Consider the following 12,713-nt stretch of genomic DNA (forward strand, 5'->3'; position numbering starts at 1 on the left):
TCCTGCTTCTGGTGGCAGTGTTTGCAGTGTTCTTCAAAGACTAGGTTGTAGTAGGGTTTTGGTGGTGTTTTCTTATTTTAGACCTATCAGAACATAAGGCTCTGTCTTCATACTACCTCTGCAAATTGAGTACTATCTGCAACCACAGTTGCTGTCCAGCGGTAAACCCATTCTGAAATTATGATATTAGGTCACTATAGAAGAGTCATTGCCTAAGTATCAATTATTTCAAGGAATAAAGGACACCCACAGTACTGTGTGTACTACTTTATTATTTGTTGTTGATATGAGTGAAGAAAATAAAAGAAGAAATCAAAGTGGGATTAGTGATTAATATTAGTTTTTTGGTAGGAAATAGAGGATGGGGACATAGAAAGAAGGAGGATTGGTAAAAGCAGAGAAAAAGATTGGGTGGTAGAAGACTTGGGAGTTTAGGTTGAAGGTAGACCAAAAAGAAAGTGGTAAAGATAAGCACTCAAAAATCTCTCATGATGACCAGTCACAGAGACTGTGATGCAAGGCAGCCTGTCTTCTTTGGGAGAGGTAAAAGAAAGATCATTGGATCTTTACAGAGTGGGGAGAAAAGAAGAAACTCTATATAGTGATAGATTGAGGTAGCCTGCTATGCCAGTCTTGGCTATTATATAAAAAAGGAAGAGCTGTAGAGGGGAATCCAAAGCTGGGTGGGATTGTGTGGGGAATCAAATTTGGCTGCCTCCTTGACCTTCTGACCTCATAGGGTGACTTGTGGTGAGAGTCTAAATCTGGTGATCTTGTAAACCTCAAGTGGTAACTGACAGTTGGGTGCAAAGTATTGTTATACTCCTGGAGAGCCACAGTTGGGGTTAAGTATGGGTATACTCCCCGACTTCAAAAGGTGAATGGGAGCTGTAACCAAAGTGTGGGTGGTCTCCCTACTTCAAATATGCAACCAGATGCTTTTTTATTTATAATTTGGTACTTTGTCATGCACAGAAATGCCATGGTGTGAAGCCTTCAGGAACCTGGTTTATTATTAAATGAGATTTTAAATTTGGAGAGATTCAGAAAATCAGAAGTACATATGTAATCTTGGTAATATCCGCTGCTATAAAAATTTGGAGGTGTTGCTGTGGGGATTCTAGGTTCTTATATCTCCAAATACCTGAGCAGAATGGGGGACTGTTTACTAGGAAAAGTCAAATTTCCTGAGACGAGGCCAGCCTGAGCAGAGTAAAAGTTTAGCAGCTCAAAGGGCTCCTCTGTACAAAGATCTGGGACTTAAAACTTTTCAACATCTATTCATTCTTTTAAATTTCATGTGTGTGTGAGTGGATGCAAGTATATGGAGGTCAGAGTAAAACACACATGGATCAGTTTTTGTTCCACTCTGTATGGATCACACTCAGGTCTCAAGTTTAGCAGCAAGTAGCTTAACATACTGGGCCATCTCACTGACCCAGAAGCTGGAACTGTTACATTATCTATGTAGGAGTTTTTAGCTGATTTGTATAGTGTGGTCTTATCTGTTGCATGAACTTCTACATGCAACTTCATGGGTCAATAAATGTCCACCCAGGAGCATGTGTTTCGTTGTTATTTGAAAGGACATTTTGAACACTCTGTAGGTGACTCTGTTCTTAGACTGTGGCTCAGAGAGATTTCTACGCTTCTTATTTTTCAACTAGGTTATTTTTTTTTTTCATATACCAGTTTTCTAAGTCTTTCCCAAAGTCTTTTAGACCTTACTCTCTACCTTATTCCCTTCCTTGGTGGCTCCAAACATATAGTAATCCTGCATAGTCTTAAAGCCACCAAATGTGTTTCTTGCTAGGAGACTTTGAAGCTTTCCCTTTTATTGAATATAAAACATTGGTTCAAAATTATATTTATGAAGATGTCTAATGAACAGAGGATTCTAAGGCTGGAGAGATGGCTCAGTGGTTAAGAGTACTGGCTGCTCTTCCAGAGGACCCAGGTTCAATTCCAAGTACCCACATGGCAGCTCACAACTGTCTGCAACTCCAATTCTAGGACATCTGACATCCTCATGCCAATGCACATAAAATAAAATTAAATAAATTATTAAAAAGAAGAAAGAAAAAGGATTCTATAAAAAAAAATAAGTAGAAGGTAGAGTAACAGCAACTATTAAAACTCTGAAGGAAATGACACTAACAGGAGCAGAAATTTCACCCTCGGGTGTAAACTGGCCAAGAAAAACATCTCAGAATTCCAAGGATTGATAGTGATCTGTGTAGCCCATTTGAGTCATGGGATTAAAGAGCTTATATACTTAAGGGGAAACCCAAGAGTTTTAGAAAACTCTAGCAGTTTATAAAAAACAGCATGGGATTTCATCTTATTTAGTACATTTATAGGCCATAAGGCAATTACAATCTTGTAGCACGAATCTTAAAAGGTCTTATTAATTAATAAAAACAAACCCAGAGCCAGATATTGGGGCGAATTCTGAAAGGTCAGAGAAGCAGAACAAGCCACAGCTAACCTCACCTTGCCAACTTCTCAGCCAATCCTGTTTCCTCAAACTAGAAACCTCTGAGTCCTCACCTGAATGGATCTCAGCTGAACTGCTGCTAAAAGCCTAAAAGCTTAAAAAGACTTTAGTTCCTGGTCTTCACGCCTTATATACTTTTCTGCTTCCTGCCATCACTTCCTGGGAATAAAGGTGTGTATATTTCTCAAGCAAGACAGGAGATCTCAAGTGCTGGGATTACAGGTGTGTGTTGCCACCATTTTCTGGCTTCTATGTCTATCTAGTGGCTCTTTTGTTCTCTGACCCCAGATAAGTTTATTAGGGTACACAATATATTGAGGGACACAATATCACAATCTTTCAGATTTATTGGCTGATCATTGTTTCTTCATAAAAACAATCAAGGCAAGCAAAGCTGTTCAATAGTAGTTTTTATAAAAGCTAACTATTGGGCCTGGAGAAATGGCTCAGTGGTTAAGAACACTAACAACTCATGCAGAAGACCCGGGTTTAATTCCCAGCACCCACACAGTGGCTCACAACTCTCTGTAACTTCAGTTCCAGGGGATCTGACACCCTCTTCTGACCTCCAAGGGTACTGTATTTATGTGATACACAGACATACATGCAAGCAAAACATGCATAAATATAAAAGTTCCCCCCCAAAATAAAAGTTTTTAAACCTGTGAATCTAAATTCCTTTGAATCAACAATTTAAAGGAAATTTTTTAAAAAATTATTTTTATATTTCCCTGAGAAAGAAAAAGTAGAAGTATTTTTCTTCAGTAGTAGTAATAAAATTATTGGTTTTGGAGCCCAATACACTTTTTAATTGGGGCAAGAGGGGTAAGTTTTAAGTGTATTTTATAATGGCATTTAAAGCTTGAAAATATTCAAAATATTCACCGGTTAATTTAAAATGATATTAGTTTGTACAAAAGATGATTTTTAGGCTATCCCACAAAAAGCCTATACATGGATATCACAATTATAAGAAGCCACATTGCAGAGCAACCAAGGATCTACAAGTTCCTGAATGGATAAATAAAACTAATTGTTTCTGTATCATGAATGTACCATTAAAAGGAATGGTGTACTCTTCCATAGCATGATGCTAACTAAAAGAAACCAGACACAAAAAGCCACACACTATGTGACTTGCTTAGATAAACAAAATGTCCAGTTAGTAACAGATGGTAGATTAATTACTGCCAGAGTCTGGGAAGTGAGAAATGGGAACGAACTATGAATGGATACATAGTTTCTCTGATAAATTAGATAGTGGTAATGTATGATTTTGTGCATATACTTAACACCATTAGATTGTACTCTTTATAATGGCAAACTTTATAGGATCTGAGTTTTAACTCAAACATAAAAGCATTTTTCTTTAAACATAAATTATGTTTTTATTAAAAATATTCTATTTCTAAACAAAAAATTAGAGTCACATTGCTCTATATTTTATTTAAATCTACTCTATATTTAACTAGAAATAATTGAATTCTTTTGTTTATTTCTGCATTAAATCTCTTGTATTTATACTATTTTGGTTGAAGTATTAAAAAAATGACCCCATAAATTAATTTAGTTGGAAAATAGAGTATTATAATAGATTGTTCACACAATTATGGAATGTTTTCTCTGATATATTAATATTTGACATGTGGTGATTCTTCAAGTATAGTTGAAGTTTATAATCTCAAATTTCTAAGTGATGTTGATTTAGCTACAATCATTCATAGGTTGGACTGGACTGGGAAGAAAGATTACTCATTTACTCACAATGACTGATGGTAGAAAGTGGAAGTCCACTAGATTGTCAGCAGACTAGAGTGTCTTAATTTTCTTTGGAGGACTTCTCCATGTTCCCTGGGTTTCTTTTAGGGTACTAGATAGATTCCAGAAGGAAAAATCTCCAACAAGAAGGGGAAATCTGTAGATGTTTAAAGACCTAACATCAGGAGTTAGTGTTAATTTACCCACGTTCTGTAGAACAGAACTGTAGTGTTTGCCTAGATTTGAGGGCATGAAAATAGACTTCACGTTCTGAAAATGAGAAGTTGTCAAGGCATGTGCAGCTATGCCCCACTGTGCAAGCTCTTCTGACATTTTGAATGCTATGAGCATGTGGGTGCTTGGTAAATATTATGATTAGATGCTGTTTTTATACTGTTGCAACTTATGCTTTGAAATTAAAAGCATCTCTAATTGGACTTTGTTTGAATTATTTAAAGTTTATTGCCAAACAGATAAATTTAATGAGAACGGAGTATTTTACAGCTTTTTATTATCCACCCATCCCTTTTAATTTGTGACATTATGGTTTAGTTTTGTTGTTTATGTTTAATTACTTAAGAACAATTTCTTTCAATGTAATAATAAAAAGTACAATATAAATAGAATGTTGAGTGTGTGTCTCAATATCAGTGTGTTGTATCTAGAATAAATATCTCCACTTCACCCAGCATTGATTCTGTAAGAGTGACTTGGTTTTGTCTTTAAAGGTTAGGTATCAGCAGTAGTTAGAAGATGCATCAGGGCTTAATTCATGTAGGAACTTAATTACAATCTTTGGAAGACATTAAACCTACAATATATTAAATAAAACATATTTTGTAATTTGGAGACCACAAAAGGGTGAGCAAAAAAAAAAAATCTTTCAAACTAGCTACAGACTTCACATTGCTTTTCATGCATTCTGAACTTAAAATGCCCACAAAATGCCTTCCAAGTTTCCTGTAAGGCTCTCTGGGAAAGGTGATATTTTATGCAGGCCCAGGTTAGAAATTCTTACTTGTTATTAAGCATTTATGTAATTTGGGGATTTTGATGGCTATCAAAGCATGCTAAAAGCGTCATTCTTTCAGCTGCCCCTAGAAGTTGCTCCTGGAAATCTGCTTTGAAATAGCTTTCTGAAAGACCTATTCAGGGAGTATTGAAAATTAAGGTTTTTCTCCATAGCAAAATGGCAGTGTGTCTGCTAGTGGAGGTGTTAGGCTAGACGTACCTGCTGTTACTGATCAGGGCAAGTGATGCATTATGCTTCTTCTTACATTCAAAATCAGGAAGCTAAAGCTTGATTAACAGACTGTCATGTTGAAAATCTCAAAGCTACATTTGTTTAAAATTATTTGGTGGAATGACATTATATAACTTGGAACCTATTGCAGAAAACCTCTCTATAGCACTGCTGTCAGCTCACAGCACCACAGCATGATTGGTCACCATTGCTCTTTGAAACAGCAAATTACCTTACTATAGGGTAATGAGTGTCCCTCAGGAACCCTTGGCTATTTTAGTCACATCTGAAAACCCAGGATGTAGATTTTCAGTATTCTTGAGACGATGATGCAGAAGGATAAGGCAACATTTCAACTAAATGTTTACAGGCAACTAATCCCTCATTAGGTGAGTTTCCAGATTAGAACTGAGCAAGCTACCACGCCCTACTGAGTATGAGAAAGAGCAGCCATCTTTACAGACTCTTATAGATTGTGTAATCCTTTCATAAAACCTGCAGCAATTCTGGTGTGGTTCTGTGGTTCCCTGAGTGCCCCCTATTTCCTTTCATTGTATTTTGACCTTGCTATGTAGTTTGCCTTTACTTTAGTTTTGGTTTGGGGGCGGGGGAGTTCATACTTCAGTGAAAACACTCTGTAAATTGTCTTGTATATAAACAATTTCACGAGGCTCACATGGGATTTGGGGAAGGCCACCCTCTAGAAGGCAGGCTGGATCGCTCACTTTCCCTGCGTACTAGCTATCTTATCCGCTCCCTAGTGCTGCATTTTCAAGCCACACATAAAAGATCCTTCACCCACACCCTTTGCCAATTTTCAGTTCTCAGCTCATGTCAAAACTAACTTGTGTTTATCTCCTTCTTTATATTCCTAAAGCAGCTATACTTTATTAGTATATAATTGAGAATTAGTCATTTCATTCTTTTTCCTACACATTCAGTCATTTATTGATTTTCCTATTCAACAAGCATTTATCATGCTTCTTGGCATAATTCCCAATGAAAGATCCTTATTCCTATGATGGAGATGAGAGTTATCATTATTTTTGACCATCACAACAAGGCACATAAAGAAGAAATAATCATAACACAAGGCACTGTGTACAAAGTAGCAACCCTGGAACTCATTAATGTGATTTCCTCAAATAGACTCTACTCCATAAAAAGATACTCTTTTTATGTGTTGATTGAGATGAAGATGTGGGAAATGGAGATGAAGCTGGACAGATGGACATAGTTTTATAAGGTGTAAAATATGGTGCAGAATTTCTTTGTTAGTGAAAGGAAGTAACTTAGGAAAACACAAGAATAATTGAATTTAGAGGATTTCAAAAATGATTCTAGCTCATGGTAAGATTAAAAAATAATAGGAAAAAAGTCATATTTGATAAAAATATGTCAACATCTCCAGATACAGAAAACTGCCTTGTTTTGTCTACAGTCTTAAATGATAGTTATGTTTTCCCCTTTGGATACTGAACTATTAACTGAAGTCCCTTGGAATTGCTGTTCTACTTATTACAAAGTTTTTCAAAATAGTACATAACAATTATTATAACAAACTCTTAATTATATGACACCAAATAGGCTTGTTTACAGGTTGGTTCTAAAATCCAGTGAAAACCCAAATTCTTAGAAGTCATCAAAAATACATATGTTAAAAGTAGTCTGCAATTTCAAGCTTCATAATAACCAGTAAACTCAACTGTTTCTCTACTGCATTCTGGGAATATAATTTGCCTCCGAGAACAACATTATATTAAAAGGGACTGTGTGCTGGGATGCAGCTCTTGTTTAGCATGTGTAGTGTATTGAGTTCAATTTCTAGTACCACCCACACAAATAGAGTCATGTGTCTTGTTATTGTCATCTTCAAGTTAAAAAATCTGTTACTGCCTCAGAACTCAATCTACTAGAAGATTAATCCATGGTTGGTCAGATTTCTTCTAGAGTGGTGATAGACTGTTAAGACTGTGAGTGCACTTGTTCTGCAGTTTGAAAAGTCATTTGTTTTAATATAAAGTTGATGTTACACTGTGATAAAATTTGCCCATCACTAATGTTAGAAATAAGGACAAATTCTGAAAGAAATCTCAAAAAAAAAAAAAAAAAATCAAAGCTCGCCGGGCGGTGATGGCGCACGCCTTTAATCTCAGCACTCGGGAGGCAGAGCCAGGCGGATCTCTGTGAGTTCGAGGCCAGCCTGGACTACCAAGTGAGTGCCAGGAAAGGCACAAAGCTACACAGAGAAACCCTGTCTTAAAAAAACCAAAAAAAAAAAAATCAAAGCTCATTTTTTTGAAATGGTGTTTTGTTCACAGGAACAACATGGAAGTATTTTCCTTCAACAGTCATCAGCATTTTGACAGTAAACCCACCATGTTTGTGGACTAGGAGTATGTACAAAGAAAGGAAGAAAAAAATAACTCAAAGAATTAAAAAAAATCAATGGTAACATTGTAGTTGTAAAAGAATTACATAATTATAATCTTGTCTTCTAGCAGTTTGAGTCATCCAATTTCTTGGAGAAATCTTTCTTATTTTTAGTACTTCTATGCTTTAGATTTTCATTATTTTGAAGTGTTTTTTCTCCATATAAAGTAAGCTGTTTTACATTATTTTTGATATAAAAAGAAACATAAGCAAAAACCACAATAGTCTATGGTTTAATAGCTATTCTCCTCATAGTCTCTCAAAGATCCTCGGGTTACCATAAGCCCCAAATGAAATCCATTATTAGAATGCTCCCTCTGCCAGGTTTTTATTTCTAATATGTTGTTTATTTTTTAATCATCTTTTGAATTATTGACTATTTCTTGGTGTCTTATAATGGTAATTTCTATTTGTTTTATGCACCCTGTACAGCAGATTTCATTTTTCTGCCTCACTCCATTATATGTAATGGCTTAGCTTTGAAGTTTTTACTTGATATAAGGGGGTGTTAATTTGCTTTAACACGTTATTGTCTAAAATAGTTCAGGTTTTGTAAAAGCTTTATCTTGAAATACTCTGAAAGGTGCTTTCTTTTTTATTCTCCTGTTCATAAAAGAGGCTTGTAATTTCCTCATGTATTTTTGATACATGCTGAGATATTAAGCAGCCTCTGAGTGACTCTGCTAGATGATGCAGAAATGCATAGACTTAGATTTCAAAGCAATTGTTGTGTTTTCCTCTGACAGTACCCTTCCAGTATTTTATTACTACTCCATGTCATTTTAACCCAAGCCTTCTGGCAGTTGTTCTGCTAATTGTTTCCTACTTGTTTCTGTTTGCTTCAACTTGACTCCAGAATGACATATCTATTTTCTCTGGGCTTTCCTGCCATTTTTAACTGAACCCCTAGAGTACTGTGTCCTGGCTTATTCTCTTCTGTTCTTTACCAATGAAGCATGACCAGAAGATTGCTGTATCCTTGAAAGGCAAGTTCTTAGAATGGAGTGGCAGGTCGATGGGCAGGAATCAACAGTGCGGTAACAATACTAATTCAACTCCAGTTAGATTTTAAAATTGGTTGGCTTTTTAGGCTAGCAGTAATGTGAAAGGAACTGTTTGTCCCATTGGATTTTGTTCCTCGGTACTAGCTTGCTAGGGAGAGGTGATGGTAAAATAGGAGGGATCCAAGAATAGGAAAATTAAGATGACTTTGGTGGTCTTTAAGATGCTTATGATATAATGATTAAGCTATATTTGCCAAACATTTATTATGTATCATATGCAAAGTTAAGACTTCTATGCAATACCCACCTTGAGAATGTGTCAGTTGCCCTTATTGTTAGTGTATTGACTTCCTTTTTCTTCAAATGACTACAAGTAAAGTGTAGTCACTACAATATATCTTTACTTTCTTTATTCCTGTGAGTCAAAAGTCTTAGGCAGTTGTCTCACAAGTCTGTCATCAAGGTTTCAGCCAGGGCTAGATTTTTGTATGGAGGCAGAACTCAGTGAGGATATGCTGTCTTATTTTTATGTTTGTTCATTCGTTTATTTATTCTCTTTTTAAGATTTATTTATTTATTATGTACACAGAAGAGGTTGCCAGATCTCATTACAGATTGTTGTGAGCCACCATGTGGGTGCCGGGAATTGAACTCAGGACCTCTTGAAGAGCAGTCGGTGCTCTTAACCTCTGAGCCATCTCTCCAGCCCCGTTTGTTTATTCTTGATGGAGCAATTCAGTTACTTGTGATTGTTGGGCTGAGATTGTTGACTGGCTGCTATCCAGAGCTGCCCTCTGCTCTTAAGGCTTCCTCAGTTCCTTTCTCATATTCATTCTCTAATATGGCTGCATGCTTCCCCCAAGCCATCACTGGGAGACAGAAAGACTCCTGAAATACAGATTCTATAAGTTATGTGATGAAATCATGCTTTATAATAATTTATATCTTATCATCTTAGCTTCTCTCCTAGGCTTGGCTTTGCAATGAAGCATGGAGGTAAGCAAACGTGTCTGGAAGGCTGGGGTTGTAGATTCTTCACCATCCTCTGAGGATCTTCTTACTTCCTCAGTTTGAGAAAAAAAAGAAAACTTTATGTTAAACCTCATTTTTAAATTTTTTAAAAAACATGTTTACCTGAATATGTTGTGCATCAAACTTATCTCCACCCCATATCTCCCTATGCTCATCTTTAGTCCCTCTCATCCCAGATGGTTCCCTTTGTTCTCCACACAATTTCACTTCTACTTTAAGGCTATGTATGATTTTATGTGTCTGTATAAAATCTGGAAAATACAAATGAGAGAAAACATACATTTGTCTTTCTGAGACTGTCTTAATTTGCTTAATGCAGTTGTCTCCAATTGCCTCCGTTTTCCTGCAGACAATACAACTCCATTCTCCTTTGTAGTTGAAAAGTTCCATTCTGTTCATATGCCACATTTTCTTTGTCTATTCCTCTATTGATGGCCAATGAGGTTGGTTCTGTATTGTAAATAGTCCTACAATAAACATAGATGCATAAGTATCTCAGTGATCTGTTGACTAGGAGTCCTTTGGGTAATTACTCAGGAGTAGTATAACTAGGTCACATGATAGGTCTCTTCAATCTTTTTGAGAAACCTCCTCACCAAATTCCATAGAGGCTGGACTAGTTTGCATCCCTACCAGCAGTGTATAATTACCCCTTTGTCTACATCCTCACCGGTATTTGTTGTTTGTATTTTTAATGACTGACATTCAAGCTTTCTTATTTTTGACTGCTTTTGCAGGACATTTCCTTGAGTTCCTCATATGGTGGCCAGATCCTTGAGAGGGTTCTCTTTTCCTGAATTTACCACTTCTTTTCTAGGACCCATCAACCTGGGAGGCAGGAGCTAGCCTCTTCAGCTCCATGTCTCCATCAGGAGAAGTTCTCTTCTTAACCCTGTGAGCACACACAGTCCCTATTATTTTGCAGTGAATGGGGTTTTAAGGAACTTGAACTGACCTCTAGGTGCAGCTTAAATATAACTAGAACATCCTGTTCTCTGACTCAGGTGTGTCAAGTATGGCATTTGCCAATCTAATGAGAGTGAATTAAACATTTTTCTGAGAAACTGATCTTATATATATCATTTCTCTTTGTACCATTTTTTTCCATTGTAGCCTTGACCCTATCCTAAGGAGAAAAGGTCTGTATCTGACTCTTGGATCTGTTGGGCAGCAGTCAGCTCATAGGATATATAACCAAACTTAACTGCTTCAAGTTACTAGTTAGTATTTAAAGAATGGTCTAGAGTAGACAAGTGTCCCTGAGTTGAGAAATAGCACAAGGCAGAAAGACCATGAGGAGTCCTTGACTGTAACAGATTTAGTCACAGCCAACTCATGTGAAGCCAGGTATTTCTAGTCAGTATAAACCCTGAAGATTATCCTGTGAGGGATAAGAATTTTTGTCCCCATGCTTGTGGATTCATACAAATTTCACAAGAGATTGGAATGCTAAAGTGAGTCATGTTTAAGTAGTAGATTCTTTCTAAATTGTTTATTAGTCTCCACACCTAGAGTGTTTGTTTAATGGCAGTGTAGTAATGAACTTATTAATTTTTAAGATTACAAAGTAACCCTCACTTATTTGGTGAATTGTACAATGCAGAAGTGTAGCTCTGCTTTCTCAGGACATCGTCTGCCTTTCTGTACTCCTTTCACTTGTTTGTAGCCTTATGTTCATGGAATGCTCTCTTCTTAAAAACTGGCACTGCATTCAGTGTTTCTCATTTTCTATTTTCCAACTATTACAAAGTTTTAAAATATTTTTTGCCTAAATTGATAATAATATATTAAACCTTAAGTATTTAAAATTGCCCAACATTTTTTGGAATATAGTGAAAGTAAGGATCCATTTGCTTCCCCCAGCAGGAACTATAACTATGTTAGGGAGTTAAGGGTATAAATAAAAGAAACCGAAGAAAAAAATGCTAGTCTGGTTTTGGGTGGGTCATAGACACTGCAGGTGTTCTTGGGTGCTGTGCATGTGAAAAGGAAAGGCAAGTGCTCTAAGAAGCCTCTGAAAATCATGACATGCTGCTTAAGCAAGGCCTTAGCGAGATAGGGAAAGACAGAGAGAATCCTGACTACTTAGAGAATCTCTTGTCATGAAGGACAATTGTTCCCAGACCTGTGTGAGCACTCTGAGGCCCACCCCAGACCTAAAGGACAGGACTTCAGGAGACATGGAGTACCTAAGTGAGCTCTTGAGGGCTGGCTAGGGGTCTCTAAAGAAGGTGTGTCTCATTATTAGCACAGCTGCTTGAAAATGAACTTGAGAACATGCATGATGGCTGAAATTCTTACAAAATCAAATGAAAGACCACATTCATAGTAGTTGGGTATACTTGTTATATTTCTTATTTAAAAAACCACTTATTAGTACTGAGGTTGCTATTTTCCTAATTCTTCTTAGTTATTTGGAGTTGTTTATTTGTAGAATTTGTATCAAAAATAAAAGCAACTAAGAGTCCTCAGAAATACTTTTCTGTTTTCACTAATTATTTACTCATTTTTTAAAATTCCTCTGGCAATCATTAGGTAAGGCTAGATTTAAGGAAAGTGAATATTAATACAGGACATTAATCTAGCTGCCTGGGGAGGAATTTTAGCTATGACAATTTGGAAATCCCTTAAGAAGCATTTTGAGTGTCAAATTTGACATAAAAATATGGGTAAAATTTGAATATTCTGGCAGAGATAAAAGGTATTCCAGATATAACATTCAGTATTAAAGCCTCTGTTGAACACT

General features: G+C 36.4%; 1 protein-coding gene across 6 annotated transcripts in view; it reads left to right on the plus strand.

Annotated features, from left to right (window-relative positions):
- The window catches only part of Macrod2 (mono-ADP ribosylhydrolase 2), a 1,982,629-nt gene that overhangs the window by 237,886 nt on the left and 1,732,030 nt on the right, over positions 1–12,713 (plus strand). The window lies entirely within an intron of this gene.

Source organism: Peromyscus maniculatus, chromosome 4 (genome assembly GCF_049852395.1).
Source record: "Peromyscus maniculatus bairdii isolate BWxNUB_F1_BW_parent chromosome 4, HU_Pman_BW_mat_3.1, whole genome shotgun sequence".
In the NCBI taxonomy this organism is placed as follows: domain Eukaryota; kingdom Metazoa; phylum Chordata; class Mammalia; order Rodentia; family Cricetidae; genus Peromyscus; species Peromyscus maniculatus.